Source organism: Podarcis filfolensis (assembly GCF_964270895.1).
Source record: "Podarcis filfolensis genome assembly, chromosome: 17".
NCBI lineage: Eukaryota > Metazoa > Chordata > Lepidosauria > Squamata > Lacertidae > Podarcis > Podarcis filfolensis.
Genome location: NC_139621.1, coordinates 9154199 through 9172297, shown reverse-complemented (window position 1 = coordinate 9172297; position 18099 = coordinate 9154199). Strand labels below are relative to the sequence as shown.

The 18099-nt window shown below is 46.6% G+C and overlaps 1 long non-coding RNA gene across 2 annotated transcripts in view; it reads right to left on the bottom strand.

Annotated features, from left to right (window-relative positions):
- Positions 1-2528: 2528 nt before the first annotated feature.
- LOC310753043 overlaps positions 2529-18099 on the bottom strand; it is a 34024-nt gene continuing 18453 nt past the window's right edge. Inside the window, exons 2-4 of one of the 2 annotated variants that reach the window (XR_014543105.1) lie at positions 8585-8777; positions 4578-4744; positions 2529-4544 (exon numbers count right to left, since the gene is read on the bottom strand). This is a non-coding gene — a long non-coding RNA (uncharacterized lncRNA). Of the gene's footprint in view, positions 4745-8584; positions 8778-18099 lie in introns of both variants that reach the window. The other variant, XR_014543104.1, reaches the window with a different exon arrangement.

The following is an 18099-nucleotide window of genomic DNA, read 5'->3' as shown; positions in this document are numbered from 1 at the left end:
GCCACATGACCCAGAAGCTGTACGCCGGCTCCCTCTGCCAATAAAGTGAGATGAGCGCCGCAGCCCCAGAGTCAGTCACGACTGGACCTAATGGTCAGGGGTCCCTTTACCTTTACCTTTAAGGAGTCTCAGAGCGGCTAACAATCTCCTTTCCTTTCCTCCCCCACAACAAACAATCTGTGAAGTGAGTGAGACTGAGAGACTTCAGAGAAGTGTGACCAGCCCAAGGTCACCCAGCAGCATAGCTGTCAACGTTTCCCTTTTTTAAAGGGAAATTCCCTTATTCCGAATAGGATTCCTCACAAGAAAAGGGAAAAGTTGACAGCTATGGCCAGCAGCTGCATGTGGAGGAGCGGGGACGCGAACCTGGTTCACCGGATTACGAGTCCACCACTATACCACACTGGTGAGATTTGTCTGCCACCTTTAAAGGCCCCAAAATCCATATTACCTTGCTTTGAGATATTGTTGTCTTTGTGGTGCAGAAATGGCACCTCTAACATAACTATTGCCTCCAATACTGTACTTATGGTGTTTTCACTGCTCCTTATGCACAGAGATCAGGCAGAGCGTCTGGAATATGTAACTTGCAACTCGTAATTCAAGGAAGCTCACACAAAGAGCTGAGCAGATGAGATATGGGAGATCCATTATTAGATTTCCTGACACCTTTTTCTAAGCTTAAAAGCAGCTTGATGGGAATGGAACCACCGTGCAGGGTTTTCCCAATATAAACCCCTCCACCTGACATATAGTTGCCTGTGGTTATATAATCCAGTTCCTGTACCTGCTGTAGTGTCTAATGGTGTAAGAAACCATTAAGTTCTGCTCTGTCACTCTTGGCTCTTCCAAGAGTGATGGAAGCATGAACATTGTACTTTGTGTGTCTCCACACACACACACACACACACACACACGATGGATAGATCAATATCATACATGTATGCAGTGGCATTAATGTGTATCAGGAACAGCTAATCTGGTGTCATCTAGACATTATTAGGCTACATCTCCCATCATTCCTAACCATTGGTCATGCTGGTCATTGCTGATGTGTGTCCAGCAACATTTGGGGGTCACCATTTTGGCTACCCCTGATGTGACTTGGTAAAAAAAATCTAAACCATTCAAACAAATACTGACTCTTGCCCGAGGAGGGGCTTAAAAACCTATTCCGAACAATGAGAGAAACCACTCAAGAATAAAGTGGGAGAGCCAAGGTTTAGCAAAGGATAAATTTGAGCAAATGCAGTTGTAAGATTTTAAGAAGTTAGGCTTTGTTTCAGCCAGGGGTGAGGACTAAGGCTGTAATTAGATATTACAGCACACATGAGCCTTCCACCAAGAGCAACAGCGCCACTTCTCCTCTTTCTTTCCTAATGTCTAGCAATAAAATAATAAAAAACTGACATGATGAAATTATATTATGAGTTCCACTGCTCCCTTCCAGCTCACTGGCCCATTAGAGGGGCACTGGACAGGGAAATGTGCAGTGTGATGACATCACATCACATATTTTATACTACGAAACATTGGGGAGCAGGGGAGGGGATGCAGTGCGAATGGTTATAGTGGCACCCATGTGCGTGTGCCATGATGTCGGCTTTGGGGCTCGGGATTAAGCCAGACATGATCATCTGGGATAGCTCTGTCAGTAGAGCATGAGACTCTTAAACTCAGGGTTTGGGGGTTGTGGGTTCAAGCCCGACAATGGGCAAAAGAGACCCCCACGGTCCCTTCCAACTCTACACTTCTATGATTCTGTGCTGCAAATAGGTTTTGACACAGGACCCCCCAGGGGTGAGATAGAGCAGTGGAATTTGAAGCAAGATCCACAAAGCAGTTGTGTTCTAGGAATGAAATAGCCAGCATTTGCTTCTGCTGTAAAAAATTGTGGGAATGTTCAGGGTGGCAGGAGGGGATATATTGTTTATTAATATCCTTTTTGAGGGATGTGGGTGGCGCTGTGGGTTAAACCACTGAGCCTAGGACTTGCTGATCAGAAGGTCAGCAGTTCGAATCCCCGCGATGGGGTGAGCGCCCGTTGCTCGGTCCCTGCTCCTGCCAACCTAGCAGTTCAAAAGTATGTCAAAGTGCAAGTAGATAAATAGGGACCGCTCCGGCTGGAAGGTAAACGGCGTTTCCGTGCGCTGCTCTGGTTCGCCAGAAGCGGCTTAGTCATGCTGGCCACATGACCCGGAAGCTGTATCCCTCAGCCAATAAAGCGAGATGAGCGCCGCAACCCCAGAGTCAGTCATGACTGGACTAAATGGTCAGGGGTCCTTTAATATCCTTTTTAACTTGCGCTAGCAAGTTCCTTCACTTAGCAGAGTGCATTCCCTTTTACACAGCAGAAAACTTGTTGCAAACTCATGTGAGTTTCTTAAGACAATACGCAATTCAGTCTGGCTTTGAAATGTGTTCTAATATTTTCCTGAAAAGACCCCTTGAATCCCTCCTAAAAGATTAAAGACACCACAGTCTTATTCATAAGCAATAAAAAGAAAGTTTACTCACGATCAGGCAGAGCATAGTTTGATTCCCTGAAGGCAGGCTTAAGCCTTAAAGTTACAAACATGTACAAACAGGTTTACCCCATATGTGGGTTGACCTAATGACTGCAGTTAGCAGTCTGAGAAGTTCACAGAACGAAAGGAAGATGGAAAAGAGAGAGTGGCCAGTGGCGGAGTTAGCTGCATGGGTGCCCAGAGCGGTGGCCATGATGTGCACCCCTGCAGTGTGCCTTTTTGTCACACACACACCCACACTCCAGGATGACACCCGGGGTGGCCCGCCACCACCGCCCCCTTCCTACGCCCCTGAGAGTGGCAGCATGCATTGGCCTTTTACCAGGTCTGGAAAGGTCACGCCTACCCACTAGTCACATGTAAGGAAGGATGCTCCAGGCCAGGAGGAACAGGTAGTTTGACTGGCTGGACCAAACATTCTCCTGCATGTCCACTCTAGCAAAACAAGGAATGCTGTACTTGACTGCTCCCAGTGGATTGCATCCGACAAAAATTAACAAATGCTCTAGATGAATGAGTGCATGGGTGCAACTCGCCACTGAAAAGTAAGAGAGAAACTAAAGGGCTTCAGTAATGAAGGCGTTAAGCTGGTCAGTTCTTTCCAGGCTGTTTCAGGCGAGTTTCTGCCTCTTGTATTAGGGACGAGCTTTTGCATGAGAAAACCAGGAAGGTGGAGGGCAAATGCAGATCATGGAACGCAGTGCAGACTGCATCTTTTCCTTCTTTTCCTCCCAGTTCAGCAGAGAGGAGACAGCGATTCTACTTGGCTGGGCATTTAACGTAGCGTTAGCCTTATGTGCCTCAGCATCACACCGTTGGCTCATACTCAATTTCTTACTCTCCATAACTCCTATATCTTTTATGGAAGCAATGTTGCCGCTTCTGACAGTATATTTGCTTCATTTTCCCTGCACATGGCTTTTACATTTGTCCTTGTTGATTCATTCTGCTGCTGCCTACCCAGCTAACCTGTTTGTTAAGACTATTCTGAATGCTTTGGGTTTTAATCCTTTCCAATTCTGAATCTACTGCAGATCTGAGAGGTGTCCTTTCTCATCCAAATCCATTATGGGGATATTAAATTACAACTGCAAAGTTACACCCAAACAGTGCATGTAGCTGTTTTGGTGGTGGTGTGGTTTGTTGCTGAGGCTGTTATGTCTGGGCTATATGGGGAAATGGAAGTAGAGCAATGGGAGAAATGTAGAAAAAGTTCAAGGGGGAAATTGCAATTCCAATTTGGATAGATCAGTTAGGGCTAAACATCAATTCATGTTTTCTTTTGCTCTGTTATTGGCAGAGGAGCAACGTGGGGAGGAAAAACAAACCAGTAAAACAGGTATTTTGGGGAGGCAATAGTCAAATTCCTATTTGGTTGTTTCAAAAATTCTTTACCATCGATTAAGGCACTTGTCCTATCCACTAACAATTCAGTTTCTGGGGATTAAATGGCACATCCTGATATACCGATGAGACTCATCATAACAAGACATGGGTGGGTCAGTCAAGATCGGCCTCCCAGTCCCTGACCTGTTCTGGAAGAGACTGGCTTATAAATCAGCACTCACCCCAGTACTGATTCAGGGAAAGGCTGTAGGCCACAATCCAGCATGTCATTCTGGATCCCAGTGAAATAAACTCTGGGCTGGATTGTAGCCATGATGTACAGAAACACTTGGACAGTAGCTGAATCTGAAGCTGGTTTGAAGGGCAGAAGATAGGCCTGGTGAGTATAGGCAGTGAAGACAGCTTCACTAAATCGGAGCTGGGAGGGGAAGGGTTGCGGACACGGGGGAAGCAAATCAGGTAATGCACATCAGGTGAAGACACCCCCTTCTTCCCTCTGGTGTGTACAGCAACGGGGGGAAAGCAACTTGAGATACAGCAAGGGGAAATTACCTCTCTGCATTTTAAGCCACTAATGTGTATGTACAGACCCAAAATTCAGCAGTAGAGAGAATTCTTTGCATCTATGTCTTGCATCCTCTCTCTCTCTCTCTCTCTCTCTCTCTCTCTCTCTCTCTCACACACACACACACACACACACACCTCAAACGAGGCCACCAGGGGTTATTTGTTTTGGAGGGCCAACCACAAAAGTAAGAATTCTGATGTACAAATATCCCTGTGTGTCTTCTGAACCAGTGGATCAATTCCTGGAAACTCCGGATGGTGTGCTGGTGATGTAGATTTTGGAAAGAATCTAGGATCTGCATCTGGATGTATAAATTTACACAGAGAAAATTAATAACGTTGTACTGGAGCAAACCCAACACTTTTCTCTTTTCATTAATGCAATAGAGCATAAGGTTTGCCAGTGATCCCTTAAGTCATAGAAGAACCCATTATATTAACACTAGGTTTCACTAAGCAGGCCATGGACCATAATCTTGAGCCACAAGTAGGTCCATTGTTTTAAAGGTGACACCTCTGTAGGTCCTAGGAAGCATCTCATACTCTGCAGCCCTTCAAAAGCCTATGCAGATCAGGTAAAGGTAAAGGGACCCCTGAGCATTAGGTCCAGTCGTGGCCGACTCTGGGGTTGCAGCGCTCATCTCACTTTATTGGCCGAAGGAGCCAGCGTACAGCTTCCGGGTCATGTGGCCAGCATGACTAAGCTGCTTCTGGCAAACCAGAGCAGCACACGGAAGCACCATTTACCTTCCTGCCGGAGTGGTACCTGTTTATCTACTTGCACTTTGATGTGCTTTCGAACTGCTAGGTTGGCAGGAGCAGGGACCGAGCAATGGGAGCTCAACCCGTCGCGGGGATTCGAACCGCTGACCTTCTGATAAGCAAGCCCTAGGCTCTGTGGTTTAACCCACAGCGCCACCCGCGTCCCAGATATCTGTAAGCTCAGAACAACGTGAAACTATTACTTCTCGTGACCTGGACACTATGCATTTGCATGCATTGGCTAGGACTGATGGGAGTTGTAGTCCAATTCATCAGGAGCACATCAGATTGGTGAAAGCTGCCCTGGTGCAAAAAATAAATAAATCCATTTTAACAAAGCCTAACATTTTGCAGTTAGGAAAGTGATTGGGAAATGCATTGAAAAGGACAGAGTGGATGAGTGGTTAATGGGAACACCCCACAAGCAAATCAAGATGACTCCTCGGTGAATGTTCATTGTTGTATAACCGCTCCATAAACAAATCAGAATTAAGAAAGACTGGGTTTAATCTAACCTCTGCCTTAGCATTCTGCAAGCAAATCAGGATAAATAGGTCACCTGCAGGAGCCTCTGGTTGGAACTTCTCATAAAACCAGATGGTGCTCCAGAATTTCTAAGGTCTTAGGGAACAGGGGCCAGTGGGCTAGCAAGGAAATTGGATACTCTGTCTGCTCTCACACTCCTTAAAGTAAAGGTAAAGGGACCCCTGACCATTAGGTCCAGTTGTGACTGACTCTGGGCTTGCGGCGCTCATCTCGCTTTATTGGCCGAGGGAGCCGGCGTACAGCTTCCGGCTCATGTGGCCAGCATGACTAAGCCACTTCTGGCGAACCAGAGCAGCACACGGAAACGCCGTTTACCTTCCCGCCGGAGCGGTACCTATTTATCTACTTGCACTTTGATGTGCTTTCGAACTGCTAGGTTGGCAGGAGCAGGGACCAAGCAACGGGAGCTCACACCGTCGCAGGGATTCGAACCGCCGACCTTCTGATCAACAAGTCCTGGGCTCTATGGTTTAACCCACAGCGCCACCTGCGTCCTTACCGTTGTTCATAGCAGTGTCATTCTTTCGAGATTCCATATATATTAACCAGAAAAGAAACGGGTTCCATGCTGCAGTCTTTACACCAATGGCTTACACCATTCTGCGATGAGAATCTGTCCCCGTTGGAAGCACTTAATAATAAATCTCGCGCCAAACATATGGCCCATCACGATTGTTCAGTCATTAACTGCCCTCGTAGCTGGACACAATTTCTGCTAATGAAGCACTAATAAATGAGTGTGCTGATTGTTTTACCTGTTACTGCCACTATTATGAAAATGAAAAGGCCCTAGTGATTTTGAGAGTGAATTTGTACATCAGGTAAAAGTTGTTGCGATAGAAAGAGCTCAAGCTTGGGCAAAGCTGAAGGGTGTTTTGCACCACTGAGCCACAGAATGGGGCGCATTTTCTTCACCATGTGGGCACTATCCATTCCAGAGTGCAACTAGAAGTACTCAGCATTTCTGCAAAGCAAAGACATCTCTAATTTTCTTCTCGTTTGGCAGATGACCATTTACACGAGGAATGTGGAAATAAAAGATCGCTGTCCGGTTCAGTGCAGTGCAGGCAAAAATTCAAAGATAAAATTGCTTGCATGTATGGGGATAATAGGGACATGGGTGGCGCTGTGGGTTAAACCACAGAGCCTAGGACTTGCCGATCAGAAGGTTGGCGGTTTGAATCCCCGTGATGGGGTGAGCTCCCGTTGCTCGGTCCCTGCTCCTGCCAACCTAGCAGTTTGAAAGCACGTCAAAGTGCAAGTAGATAAATAGATACCGCTCCGGCAGGAAGGTAAACGGTGTTTCCGTGCGCTGTTCTGGTTCACCAGAAGCGGCTTAGTCATGCTGGCCACATGACCCGGAAGCTGTACGGCGGCTCCCTCAGCCAGTAAAGCGAGATGAGCGCCGCAACCCCAGAGTCGTCCACGACTGGACCTAATGGTCAGGGGTACCTTTACCTTTACCTTTATGGGGATAATAGATGGGCAGCAGTAGCTTGACCCTAACAACAACAACAAAATGGCAAACTGGAGCAGAGCTGGCCAAAGACCTTTTTGGTGCAAGAGGCAGAAACCTCAAATTTCTCCTCTCCTGTTAATGAACCTGGACTCACAATCTGCTGGAGAGTTCTCCTGTGCCAGCCCCACTGAAATGAAGAGGGGCTGTGAAAGAATGTGCTCTTATTTCTTTCCATGGGGTTTGCTGAGGGGGAAAACAACAACTCCGTGGGTCAGAACTGCCTGGCTCTCACACAGCTGTCATTCAAGCTAGTGAGGCCCTTGATTTGGATTGTTATGGAAAGCGGGCTCATGTTCTTCCTGGATCCCTGGTCCCATGGGACTCCCGTGGTCCCATAAGAGAAGAGAAGCTATGTGAAGAGAGTTGGTGGGGTGCGATATTTGTTACAGCAGCAGTTTGGGGTGGTGGCCGCAATGGTGGTGGCATCTGCAGAGCTGCTGCGAGGCGAGATTCTCGTTTCGCATAGCCAGCTCCGGGAAGGACTTGATGCGGCCTCCTCTATTTACAGATGTTTAGAAGCCTCAGATTGAAGCAACGCAAAGGCTGTTTGCAGACCAGCAGATGTTTTTTTGAGGAAAGAAAAGGGACAGATTCTTATCTCGGCCACGTTTTGGATCAAGGCAGGTCAGGCATCCCATTGACATCCTGCCTCGTTTCTGGCCGGGTCTTGATACACGACCTGGGGGTGGGTGCAGGAATGAAGCAGGCCTTTACGCGCGCATGTGTGTGTGTATACACACACACACACTTCAGTGAACAGCCACAGATTGGGGGGGAGCAAGGGGGGTTAGAACTGGAAGCAGATGGTCACTTTGGCAGGGCGCCGGAAAAAAGAATCTGTTCCATACATCGCACACAGCAGTCTCGGCAGAGGCCTCTGCCAGGAAAAACAGAATTACCTCTCTGATTACAGCAAGCGGGCGCAAGCGCTCTTCCTGTAACACTGGGCTTTGTGAGCCAGCCAGGCCAAATATGGGCTGCTTTGGTGTGTTTTTTTTAAAGTGCAAAATAAAGCAATAGTGCTGCACAGCTCAGGCATGGCCTGTAGAAGAGAGATGGTTTTTTTCTTGTCCTCAGCTTCAGTACAGACCCCTTTTTTAAAAGAAAAAGAGAAAGTTTCAGTACAAAGGGGTGAGCGTGATCCGTCGTCACCCCTCTTCCCTTTGCTTTAGTGCTACCCTCCCCCCCCACATACTTTTGTCCTTGGAGCAACAAGTTCCAATTTTCAAAAATAAAAATCTCTCTCAATCAAAGAACACTTGATGTTACAAAAATACATTCAAGAGATTATTTATTATTAAATCCAGCTAACCACCATTTATGTGGGGCTTTGGGTCTGGCTTTGGAATGGAAAGTTCCTTTGTTGATCTGATGGATGACCTATTCCAAGAGCGAGTCACGGAGAGTGTGCTTCTGTTGGTTCTTTTGCACTTCTCAGCACATGGTATCCTTCTGGATAGTCTCTCTGGGTTGGGTTCTAGAGCCACGGTGTTGCAGTGGTTCGGCTCCTGCAAAGAAGGCCAATTTTAGAAGGTGGTGCGGAGTTACCTCCTTGCAGTTAGGCTATGCAGTTCCTCAGGGAACTGCAGGTTTTATCCCCTGCTATTTAACACCGTATTTTTCTGTGTATAAGACGAGGGGTTTTTATTATTAAAAAATGTTAAAAATTGGGGGTCATTGTCAGGGAACTACCATCGGAGCCAGAGGGAGAGGGAGGGCTCCAGAGGGATTCCGGAGAGCGTCCTGGGAGGGAGAGAAGCAGCCCATCTTCTGGGGAAGGAAATCAGCGTAGCACCAGTGGAGAAGGGGGGCAGATGGGGGAATCGGCGAGGTGCCTCCATGACTCCTCGCCGGAGACCAGCGGGGAGAGCACAGGTCCTCCGCTGCCCACACCCTCCCTGCGCAGAAGGAGAGTAGGTGGAGACTTGGCGTCAAAGAGCTTCTTTGCTGGAAGAAGTTCAAGAAACGCCCACTGACGGATTCTGCCAGCAATTGAGACAGCCACGGGTGAGTGGCTCTCCGGACAGAAAGAGTTCACCCAGGTAACCCAGCCAGGTGTGGCGCCGATTTACGCACGAGCAACCCCTAGAACCATTACAGTCATCTTATACACGGATAGTGCAGAGGGGGGACGGGCGATTGGAGGCAGATGATTGGTGGCTTCGTCAATGCGTGCAATTGGCAGTGGCGGTCAGCTCAACAACTCTGCACATCCCCCCAAAAAAAGCTTAACAACTTGGGGCAGTCTCCCCCCATTTCCTTAATTTGGAGTCCCAAAAAATAGGGGTCGTCTTATACACTGAAAAATACGGTATCTATAGGAAAAGACTGGGAGAGATTAACCAGAGATGTAGACTTGACTGTCACCAATATGCAGATGGTACCCAACTCCATCCCTCAGTTAAATACAATCGTGTAATGACTGTTTATGCTATGCATTTGTACAGTCGTACCTTGGAAGCCGAACACCTTGGGAGTCAAACGTTTTGGCTCCCGAACACCGCAAATCCGGAAGTGAGTGTTCCGGTTTGCGAACGTTCTTTGGAAGCCGAACGTCTGATGCTGCTTACGTGGCTTCCGATTGTGCGCAGGAAGCTCCTGCAGCCTATCGAAAGCCGTGCCTTGGTTGTCGAACGTTTTCGGAAGTCAAACGGACTTCTAGAATAGATGCCGTTCAACAACCAAGGTATGACTGTATTGCTAAAGGGGTTTGGGAAATTGCATGGACACTAAGAAGAGCTCTCTGAGTACCTGATGGGTTGATAATGAACTGTGCATGTGTCTCTGCTATCTCTCACGTGGTATCTAACCTAGATCACATGACATTCAGTTGCAAATCTCCATATTGGGTGTGTGAGTTGCTCTTTGTCTCTCAAGCCAAGAAGACAAAGGTGCTCATACATGTGTCCCCTGGAGAAAACCGCCTCGGGCTGGAATGAACGTAGTGGGAGATACAGCTCTGATACTTCACATTGGTGTGTACAACTGGGAGACGCCACGAATTCCCCATTTCTACAAAAAGGCCTTTTCCATCAGGAAAAAAGATATTGAGTGAGGCCAGAGGTGCCAGCTTCTCCAGACGATTGAGGGGGCCTGGCCCCCTTAAAAAAAAAGATTGGGAGCCATTGTGCCTCAGCCACCAGGAACTGGCACCCTTGAATGAGGCTCAGCCCTTGCTTAATACAATTGAGCAGCTTTGCTAGGGGAGAGTGGCTCTGCTGGAGAAGAGACCCAAGTAGGCTCTATGCTATCATACCCTCCAAGTGTCCCTATTTTCCAGGGACAGTCCCGGAATTATGAAAAAAACAAACCCCCCCCCCAACTTCTGATTTTATCCTGGAATGTCCCCATTTCCCCTGCCACTGCTGAGCTCAGGGACAATGATGAGCCGGCACTTGTCCCAGGCAGCAGCAGTGAAGGAGCATCCTATTGCCTCTCCGTAGCCTCTCCAAGGCCGCTGCTGCAGGCCTCTTTCCTTGGGCAGCTCATAGCACTTGCTGGAGAGCAGGTGATGAGGGAAAAGAGGTTGCCACCACCAAGGGGCAGTTAGAAGGCAGGGCTGCCCTGGGCAGGGTGAAAGGAGGAGCAGAGCGGAGTGCAAGGAGTCATTTATTTATTTATAAATAAAACTGTGTGTCTTGCCCCTTTATAAAATTCATGGGTGTGTCTTTTTCTTTTTATAAATCAGAATTAAGGGGTTCTCTCAGGACAGTGGAGGTCACATGTGTTGTGTCCCATTGGTGTGTAGAGTTTAGTGGCAAGCACCCTTCTTCTGATAGGAAATGCTTGGGGTGGGGAGCAAGAAATGGGGGTCGAGGAGGGTCAGTTGTGTGGGAGTGAGAAATGGCCCTTTTTCATCAGAGGGATGTTGGTGGGGGGTTATGCACTATCACAAGTGGTCCTCCCTGGAGTTCCAGCCAGTTTGCGATATGTTTGTCTGGCAGGACATTAGGATTTACTTTTCTGGAACGCTTTGCTCCCAGACATTTTGGAGGGCGATATAATCAGAGACCCTTTTGTATTCTCTTGATCGTGAGTTGACGTTTAGGGAGTTTGTCCTGAGCAGGACCCAGCAGCTGAGAAGGAGGAGAAAGGAAATATGCTAAGGATATGAACAGGGCCGTCTTACCCATAGGCACTAGGGGTGAGGGGCACCCTGGCGCCGGACTCTCAGGGCACCAGGCCGAGAGTCCGGGGCCTGAGAGTTGAGTCCAGGGAACAGCCTGCCCGTTGGCTCTGCGCTGTGGGCTTGGGGGTAACCGAGCCAGCGAGATGCTGAGGCAGCCGGCTAGCTCCACCCTCCTGAGCGCCTGGGACTGCAACCCGGCGCCGCGTATGTTTAAGACTGCCCTGGATGTGAATGAATTTTATGAATAAAGGTCTCCTTAAGCCTTATTAGAATCCATTCTTCATGAACAAAGGGGGAAATACAGAACCCCCTTTTGAGTATCTTCCTTGAAGGGTCTAACAAAGCAACTACCAAACAGGTAGCATTATATCTGAATGTTGCAAAGTCACTTAGACCTGCTGCGATCGTTAGCTACTAACTTGTCAGCTTTGTTCTCCTGAGGCTGTGGGTTTCTATTTATTTTTTAATACTTTGTTCTTTTTTTAATGGCTGGTTGACCATATTTGGTCGACAATATTTGGTTTATATTGATGGGTCTGAAATTGGACAAGCCATCTGGAAATTACCTTCGTTTATTAAGTTGCAAGCAACTTGCATCATACAACGAAATTTCGGTTCCAAGGGTTACATGTATACATGGAAATTGCACAGAACCAAAATTACCTTTGGAGCCACCTTGCAGATAGCTAGCCTGCCATCTATAAGGCAGCCCGTAATGGGGAGAATCAGTTGACCTGGCATGAAAATAGCTTTAAATATCTTGGCCTTTCTTTCTAGACCAGTCCTACTTCAGTGTCTGCGCAGAGTGCAATGGCTCTGGGAATGGTGGGGTGGTTCTTGTGAGATCTTGCGGGAAGTCGGATTTCCCGTGGGATCTCATAAAAGCATCCACACCATTCCCAGATCCGCTACACCACTGGCTAAAGGTGCCCTGCTCTCAAGGTGCTCCACGTGGGATTTGCCCAGGGAAAAAGGCTGAGAGTGTAAGCTCTTTTTTGTGCCTGATCTGCTTAGGGTTTCCACCTTGCACCCACCTCTAATCCTTGCCCTCGCTAGCCTGCCTTCAGCCGCTGTGGCTGAAATCACAACATCAGACTCTCCAAGTGTCCCTATTTTCCAGGGGCAGTCCCAGACAGTGGCGTAGCGTGGGGGGTGCAGGGGGGGCGGGCCGCACCGGGCGCAACATCTGGGGTTAGGGCAAATCCATGGGTTAGGGGGCGCAAATCCACGGGTTAGGGGGCGCAAATCCACGGGTTAGGGGGCGCAAATTACTTGCCTTGCCCCGGGTGCTGACAACCCACGCTACGCCACTGGTCCCAGATTTACAAAAGCCGTCCCAGTTTCTGATTTGATCCCGGAATGTCCCGCTTTTCCTTAGGGTGTCCCGATTTTCATATGGGGGATATGGAGTTCTGTGACCCCTGAGCCAAGAAGATAAGTAACTAGACAACCTTTAGAAGAGACCTGAAGGCAGTCCTGTATAGGGAAGCTTTTAAATGTTTAATGTTTTATTATGTTTTTCTATTTGTTGAAAGGTGCCCAGAGTCAGATGGGCAGGGCATTATTATTATTATTATTATTATTATTATTATTATTATTATTTACATCCCTATTTTCATCAGAGAAATGTTGGTGGGTATGTCACATACAGTCAATGCACATAAAATACAAGTTTGCTGTACATGATATTTGTAGCTACTTTCCTTCTTATTTGTTCATTTAGCTTGGTTTATGGCTAAGGTTTTATTTTTTTCATTGGTCTATTTGATCTTTGTTAATACACAACAATTGTTTACATCAATTAGAACAGGAAGGGAAATATAAATCTGCATCCCACAAAGCTGCAATACGTGAATGTGAAGTTGTTCTCGCCACGTTTGCGAAGACCCCATTAGAATAACACAAAGGGGTTTTGTTATATTTCTCTTTGTTCTTTTATAGCTTTGCACTTTGTAATCTGTGACTTTGCCATTTTAACCTGTTACTCTGACATCTAAATTGAAAAGCTGTCAGCCTTTATAGCAGGCATAGCTGTGTGGAAGTTTCAAAATAACACATTGCTAAGTCACACATTACAAACTGCAGAGTCATGAATAATGAACTGAGAAATCTTGACTAATCAACCTCAAAAATGAACCGAACTGCCAAATAAAGAAGAAAGATGTTCTGTGAAAAGGAAACTCCCAAATACTTTTAAGGTTAATACAACTAAAAATGGTGCATTATTATTATTGCTGCTGCTGTTGTTGTTATTGTTGTTATTTAATAATAACGTTATTAATGGATATATTGGCTGTGAGCCCTGGAAGACCTGTTCCCTGCTTTGCAGCCTTTTCCACCTGGCTTGGGAATGTGGGGCCTAGACTGACTCCAGCTACAAAAGCTGAGGCTGTTGAACAGACACTTGGGCTGGGGTATTGTTTTGGGGTTTTGTTGGGGGGGGGGGAATGTTGCTGTTGGCTTTTTGTATATTTTAGACCTTGTGATTTATGCAGAAATCATTCCATTTGCCTGTGTATTTTCTGATGTTTTATTTATTGCTTACGACTACTTTTGTAACTTGCAGTTATGCTTTTTTGCACGTTGTGAGCAGCCTTGAGCAAGTTTTGAACTGTGGAAAGGCAGCATACAAATAAAATTATGTATGCACGTATGTATGTATATTTATTTATATACCACTTAATTGCCAAGATGGTTTCTGTGTACACAATAAACCAATTTCATCATAACATTAAATTTAACATTCACAAATAAAATGTACCATAAAACTAGCCATTAAAAAACAATTTAAAGATTTAAAATAGCAGATTAAAGCATTTTAAAACAGTGGGTTCAAGCCAAGAGATCAGGGGAATTCTCGTGTAAACAAGAATGTCTTCAAGAGATGGTGCGATGCCAACAAGGTTAGCCTTGCATGGGCTTCCGCTCGTGGGAACAGTTAATTGAATAAAAACAACAACAACATTATTCATTTATTTTAAAATATGTGTATGCCACCTGTCATGTGATCATATCTAGGCATCTACAAATAAATTATTATTAAGCATTATTATTATTTGTTCTATCCCAGTTTTCTTCTGGGATATTCATTTTTAGAATTACTTTGATATTAAAGTTCCTAAGGACTACTTCCACTTGGTCAAAATGAACCTGGATTCACTATAATGCCTGTGGGGGGGGGGGCAAAGGGATTCTGATTCCCCTTAATTTTATAATGGCCCCTTTACCCACCATTGTTTACTGGGTTTGGCTAGAACAGAGCAATTGGGGTGGCTTTCATTAAAGAGCCCCCCCAACTCCCATGATTCACATGCTGACTCAGTTGTTTCACGAATATAAATGGACCTTGATAGATGGAAGCCACGGGTGTTCAGGCTCTTCAGGGAAGTAAATATAATTAAAATTAATATTCACCCCCTCACACTTTGTCTGCACCCTCAGGGATGTACGGCATCGCATATTGCACTCAAACTAAATACCATCCTTCCCAGCTTCTCATTGAGTGGTACCAATAATATTCCCTGAAGAAACTGCGCCTTCCGCATGAAGGAGGTTTTTAATTTGCCTTGCCTCATACTATAGAGTTTCCCTAGTATCCCATGCCCTAGAGGGGAAACCTCACCCTACTGAGCAACTGCTACAAGGGCAGCAAGGCTGGCTCCGTGCCAGAAGTTGACAGATCGGTTTGGAGCTCCTCGTGAGGTGGGGCATGCAACTTATGGGTGGCAGCTTCACAGCAAAACACCTTCAGGCCCTGGACTAACTCTGCCCACACAGAGTGAGATCTTTGGATCCTTCTGTGTTGTTGTTGTTGTTTAGTCGTTTAGTCGTATCCGACTCTTCGTGACCCCATGGACCAGAGCACGCCAGGCACTCCTGTCTTCCACTGCCTCCCGCAGTTTGGTCAAACTCATGCTGGTAGCTTCGAGAACACTATCCAACCATCTCATCCTTTGTCTCTCCTTCTCCTTGTGCCCTCCATCTTTCCCAACATCAGGGTCTTTTCCAGGGAGTCTTCTCTTCTCATGAGGTGGCCAAAGTCTTGGAGCCTCAGCTTCAGGATCTGTCCTTCCCATGAGCACTCAGGGCTGATTTCCTTCAGAATGGAGAGGTTTGATCTTCTTGCAGTCCATGGGACTCTCAAGAGTCTCCATCAGCACCATAATTCAAAAGCATCAATTCTTCGGTGATCAGCCTTCTTTATGGCCCAGCTCTCACTTCCATACATCACTACTGGGAAAACCATAGCTTTTACTATACGGACCTTTGTTGGCAAGGTGATGTCTCTGCTTCTGTGTAGGAAAGAGCATAAAGGGTTTCCTGTTCCAGCTGAGCCTTGCTTAAGTAAAGCCACTTCCGCCCTACGGAGGAGATGGGGTCACGGGCGTCACGGCCCCAACACGCGAACAGCAGCTGGAACCAGCCCCTGCGTGATTGGCCATGTCATCCCCTGGCCAGCCAATCGGCTGGCTTAGGGGGCATGGCCTGCCCTATTTAAGGCAGGATGCGGCCGGGGATCTCCTTCTTTTGCCACCTGCCATCTGTTCACATGCATCAATTCACGTGTGTTATACGAAGGGCGATTGCTGCCTGTGGTCTCCCCCCAGCTGAATTTGCGGCTCACTCCTTTCATATTGGGGCCGCCACCACGCAGTGCATTTGGGACTCTCAGCTGAAAGGATAAAGGACTTGGGATGGTGGAAGTCTGATGCATTTAAGGGGTATATTCGCAAGACCTTATGACTGATCACGTCATCACCTGTAACCAATAAGGTTGTGGCCTTATTTAGCCCATTAACCTTAAAAATTGTGTCATGTGTCATTATTTCCACTGGTGGGGGCAGGAACTCGCCACGCAACAAGGTTTTCCTGAGCTTCAGTGCATTCCGGCATTCTTTGGCCCTAACTTGCGGCTTGCTCCTTGACTCAGTCTCCTGACTCTGGCTTTTTCTTCCGGCTCGACTACAGGCTGCTCTTAGCTCCCATCTCACCAGTGACTGCTACTCACTGCCACCCAGTCGTAACTTTGTCTCGTGCAGCTGATCTTGGGTGTCGTGAAAGGGCAAAAGATATATATTATTTCTGTTATTATTGTTAATACTGCCAGAGAAAGGCACCTGTGGGGTTTTCTCCCCTGGGTACCAAAACTGTCATTGAAAGTCTACTCAATATTGATCCAGAGTAGATTCCAATGTATAGTTAGCAGAGTAAAAACTTAAACATGTTGCAGGATTCCCAAAAATAGACCAGAGGCAATATTTCATCCAGCAGAGCTTTACTGCTACTGAAGGCAAATGAGCATAATGGTTACAAATCCAATACATTCAAGATTGGCACTGTCCGTAAGAAATCCAGTTGCAGCAGACTTAACAAATTTACAACTTACGGTAACTAAAACTTAACACTATATACCATGGGTAGGCAAACTAAGGCCGGGGGCCGGATCTGGCCTAATTGCCTTCTATATCTGGCTCGCGGACAGTCCAGGAATCAGCGTGTTTTTACATGAGTAGAATGTGTGCTTTTATTTAAAATGCATCTCTGGGTTATTTGTGGGGCATAGGAATTCGTTCTTTTTTCTCTCCAAAATATAGTCTAGCCCCCCACAAGGTCTGAGGGACAGTGGACCGGCCCCCTGCTGAAAACGTTTGCTGACCCCTGCTATATACAGTACACCAGGATGAAAGAGAGACAGAAAGTGAGTGAAACTCGAGCAACCTCTCGGTTATTATGCACCTTTACTGGGGAATGAGATACTGCCATTTGCTGCTCCATCTTAGGCAACAATACATTGTAGGCTGACCCTGATGCGTGCTGCTGGAGACTCATTAACAATACTTGCATTGTGGGTGGGTAGCTCTTTGTTCCACTCATATAACATTCACCGAAAACAGGGCCAGCCCTACCATTAGGCAGTTGCTTCAGGTGGCAGACACTGCAGGGAGATGCTGGAGAACAGAGCTGTGTTGTACCTCCTAAGATAACCTGTTTACCTGTAGGAGGTGTTGTCTTGCCAGCATCCAAGTCCATTTCAGCTCCCAGTCCAGTTGGCTTCTGTGGAGCCATATGTGGAATATGAGTGTGGAGGCACAACCTGGTCTTTCACCTCAGGCAATGAAATAGGTCAGCCCTGTCAATTAATAATCTGATCACAATTGTGGGAGCCAGACAGGGCCCTCACCTCCAATTTCCTTCTACTTTTTCTTACCATGTTATTGCTACTCAGTGGTCTTACTTGTTGAAGACCTCACTCTTTATGTTAAAATTACTGGATTCTTCCTATATTAGTTTAAGGGTGGGGTGGGGAATAAATAAAGAAGTTCCTTTTTAAAGCATCAGCCAGCATGTTTCCAGTAAAAGTGCCATGTTGGCATAGCTGTCCACTGTTCCCTTTTTTAAAGGGAAATTCCCTTATTCCGAATAGTATTCCTCACAAGAAAAGGGAAAAGTTGACAGCTATGCATGTTGGCCACTTTGATACTTCTCTTCCTGCTTCTATTATGGGGGTGTCACTTTTTTACTAGATAGGCTGTGCGTTTTGGGATATGAACACTTTGATCTGGTGCTCCCGTGACTGCTCTTCATAGCCATGTTGCCGTCATTATACAACTCAATGTTGCCGCATATTTCCTTTAGATAAAAAATAAAAAATTGTACAGTTAACATCCTAGGTGGCTATCTGCCTCCCTGCTGTGCATCTC